General features: G+C 43.3%; 1 protein-coding gene across 3 annotated transcripts in view; it reads right to left on the reverse strand.

Annotated features, from left to right (window-relative positions):
• LOC106527422 (sterile alpha motif domain-containing protein 12) overlaps positions 1–3,699 on the reverse strand; it is a 22,152-nt gene that overhangs the window by 15,469 nt on the left and 2,984 nt on the right. For 2 of the 3 annotated variants that reach the window (XR_001311389.1, XM_014022302.1), the window contains exon 2: positions 1,835–2,133. The exons of the other annotated variant lie outside the window; for it this stretch is intronic. The gene's annotated coding sequence lies outside the window, so the exon portion shown is untranslated. The remainder of the gene's footprint in view (positions 1–1,834; positions 2,134–3,699) is intronic. 3 annotated transcript variants of the gene reach the window in all.

Here is a 3,699-nt window from a genome sequence, read left to right on the forward strand (position 1 = left end):
CTTTCTAAGTGGTCAATTTGATTTCAAAAAAGTTTGATTTGCTCGGAGTTAGATTGTGTTGTATAAGTGTTCCCTTTATTTTTTTGAGCAGTATATATAATACCAACAACAGAAATCAATTTGTATGCAAATATATGCTCAATACTACTAATGCAAAAAGTAAAACCTGTAGGTTAGCTCATACTAGCCTGTTGTTTACGTAAATAATCCAACTTATTGCTATGATCTTTCTCTCACATCCGTCAGAATTGCCTTTTAAAAATTTGAAGACTACATAATAATAAGAATTAGAGAATAGTATAGTTGTACTAGTTTTTATGAAATTCAATATAAACTATAGAAAGCTTTTTTTGTTAACATGAAAATAGTCTTTTCATTTGTCCTAATGTGTATTAAAATTCACAGTATATTTTTTAGTTTTATAATGTCACCTCCACGGGTCGTACAGCTTCCCAAAATGGCCCACGGACCACCAGTTGATAATCCCAGTTGTAGCTTGTTTTGCGGCTCTGGACACATTTTATCAGTGATCTGAGGAGCAGAAATGTTTCTTCTGATCGTAAAGGTTGCAGAGCCCTSAGTTAGTGCTTTGCTAAATAAGCTAGTGTTGTGTTTCTTTTAGCTATTAGACAACTTTTAGCTAGTGTTCTGGTTCTTTTGGCTTTTAGCTAATGTGCTTTTTGTCCACTTTTAGCTAATGTTCTGTTTCATTTCGTGTAATTAAATGTTAATGCCAGTTCTAATGATGTACTACGTGACCACTTCATAAAGGGCCTGAGGAGTGAGGATACATTAGAGACCTTTGTCAAAAAAGATCCAACATTTCCAGAAGCTGTCAGACAGCATCAGTGATGSAAACTGCCTCAAGGAAAGATCAGGAATTTTCTGCAAAGTTCAAGTAAGCTGGAAATGTGAACAGAGTGCATCAGGAGGAAATTAAAAAAAACATGGTAAAATAAATCAGAAGCAAGTCATGAGCAGAAGAGGTCACATAACTCACAGAAAAATGATGCCAGACAACAAGCTGAGGGGGTGAGCACGCTGCACAGACATGCAGATTTAAAAATGAAAAATGCCATTTCTGCTCACAGACACACAGCTCAGGCATGTAAAAACAAAAAGGCACAGCATGTGCAGGAAAACACAAAGTGATGAAGATGACAGCGATGAGCTGAAGGCAGAGAGGTAGAGATGTTGCTGGACGCAGGCGTCCAGGCAACACTGATGTCAGAGATTTTACATGACATTGACCCTTTCAGCAGGAGGCGGTGRTGGAAAAACACACGGCAGTTTGTGAGGAGGGGCCCAGCACCATTTTAGGGTGAAACAAACAGTCAGCCCATCTTTAAGAAGGCTACACCAGTTCCTTATGCCCTCAGAGAACCAGTAGAAAAACAGCTGGACAGGCTGGAAACAATGGACATCATAACCAAACCCAGTGAGTGGGTGTGGCCTGTCGTCATTGTCTCCAAAGCAGACAAGTCCATTAGGATTTGAGGGGACTATGAAGTCACAATCAGTTCTACTTCTGACTTTCAAAGCTATCCATGATCCTCCACCCTCTTCCCCTGTCTGACCTCCTTCATATCTCCAACCCCTCACGCTCAGATCCTCCTCCTCTCTACACCTCATAACCCTGCTTTTTGTACTTTCTATTGTATTTGTTTTGTGTCTGTTAGTCCCTGCACTGTATTTGTTTTTACAGAAAGCTATCTGATGTTCTTCTGCTGTATGGTGTCCTTGGGTGCCCTGATAGGTGCTTTGCAAATAAAAATATTATTATTATTATTATCATTATTATTATTAGAACCAGAGTGTGGAAAAGGAAACATACCCATTACCAATCACTGAAGATTTGTTTGCTACACTGGGTGGAGAACATCTCTTCAGTAAATCAGACTGGTCACGTGTCTATCAGCAGTTGGAACTGGAGAAAGATATCTAAGTGTAAACACACATCYTGGACTGTACACCTTATCACCGCCTGTCATACGGAGTTTCCAGTGTGTCGACGATCATTCAGGGTGTGATGGACCAGATCCTACAAGGATTAGATAATGTAACATGATGACATCCTGATTACAGCAGACTCCTGAGAGGAACGTCTTAAAGCTGGATGAAGTGTTGGGTGGCCTGGAAAGATATGAGGTGAGAGTAAAGTGGTCTAAGTGGGAATTCATTGATGGTAGGGTGGAGTATTTAAAACACATTGTGGAGTATTTAGGACACATTGTGGAGTATTTAGGACACATTGTGGAGTATTTAGGACACATTGTGGAGTATTTAGGACACAATATGGAGTATTTAGGACACATTGTGGAGTATTTAGGACACATTGTGGAGTATTTAGGACACAGTGTGGACAGTGAGGGCCTCCATCTAACCAGAAAGTGGAAGCCATCATAAATGCTTCCTGCCCAACAAAATGAAACAGAAATGTGTCCTTACATCGGACTGTTGAACTACTGTTGAAAAATCTGCCCTCACMGCTACAACCTGTGTACACTCTCTCCTAACTAAGGGGAGTCCACGCAAGTGGACGTCTGAATGTAATGAGGCCTTTGAAAATCAAAAAACTACTGTTGCAAAGCCAGGTTGTGGTACACTGACACAACTAAAGCACTGAGGCTAGCATCTGATGCATCCCTCTATGGTGTGGGGGGCGGTCATATTACACATAATGGAAACTGGGGAAGAGAAACCCAAAGCTTTTACATCGTGAACACTGAAGCCCTGCTGTAACCACTCTGCACTGTTGTAAGTGGCCTGCCCAGAGAATACTTACTGATTCTGAAAAAGACAAAGAAAACCTGTTAGTGTTGGTGGACAGTCACTCTAAAAGGCTTGAAGTGGTGCACAAGAAAACCACAACAGCACTGAAGACTGTTGAAATACTCCGACACATCTTTGCTTGACATGGTCTGTCAGAGGAAACGGTGTTAAATAATAACCCACAGTTCCCAGCCAGTGAATTTAAAGAGGTCCTGAAAAACAACGGCATAAAACAGACTTTGGTGCCAGCCTATCATCCAGCATCAAATGGCYCTACGGAACGTTCAGTGCAGACTACAAAAAAACATATAATGATGGAGCGAGAGCACGTACAACATATTTTAATTATCTGTTGTACTCATGGGAAACCAAGACGCCACTCCAGGGCAGGAGGGAGGATTTGTCACAGGAGGTGTTAGAGGTCACAGCAACCGAGACAACCACTGAGTCTACGCTGGAGTCTACGCTGGAGTCTACGCTGGAGTCTACGCTGGAGTCTACGCTGGAGTCTGTGCTGCAGTCTACGCTGGAGTCTGTGCTGGAGTCTACGCTGGAGTCTACGCTGGAGTCTACGCTGGAGTCTAAGCTGGAGTCTACGCTCGAGTCTACGCTCGAGTCTACGCTGGAGTCTGTGCTGCAGTCTACGCTGGAGTCTGTGCTGGAGTCTACGCTGGAGTCTACGCTGGAGTCTACGCTCGAGTCTACGCTCGAGTCTACGCTCGAGTCTACGCTCGAGTCTACGCTCGAGTCTACGCTCGAGTCTACGCTGGAGTCTGTGCTGGAGTCTGTGCTGGAGTCTACGCTGGAGTCTACGCTGGAGTCTACGCTGGAGTCTACGCTGGAGTCTACGCTGGAGTCTACGCTGGAGTCTGCGCTGGAATCTACGCTGGAGTCTGCGCTGGAGTCTAAGCTGGAGTGCTGGAGTCT

Source organism: Austrofundulus limnaeus, unplaced genomic scaffold (genome assembly GCF_001266775.1).
Source record: "Austrofundulus limnaeus strain Quisiro unplaced genomic scaffold, Austrofundulus_limnaeus-1.0 Scaffold323, whole genome shotgun sequence".
In the NCBI taxonomy this organism is placed as follows: domain Eukaryota; kingdom Metazoa; phylum Chordata; class Actinopteri; order Cyprinodontiformes; family Rivulidae; genus Austrofundulus; species Austrofundulus limnaeus.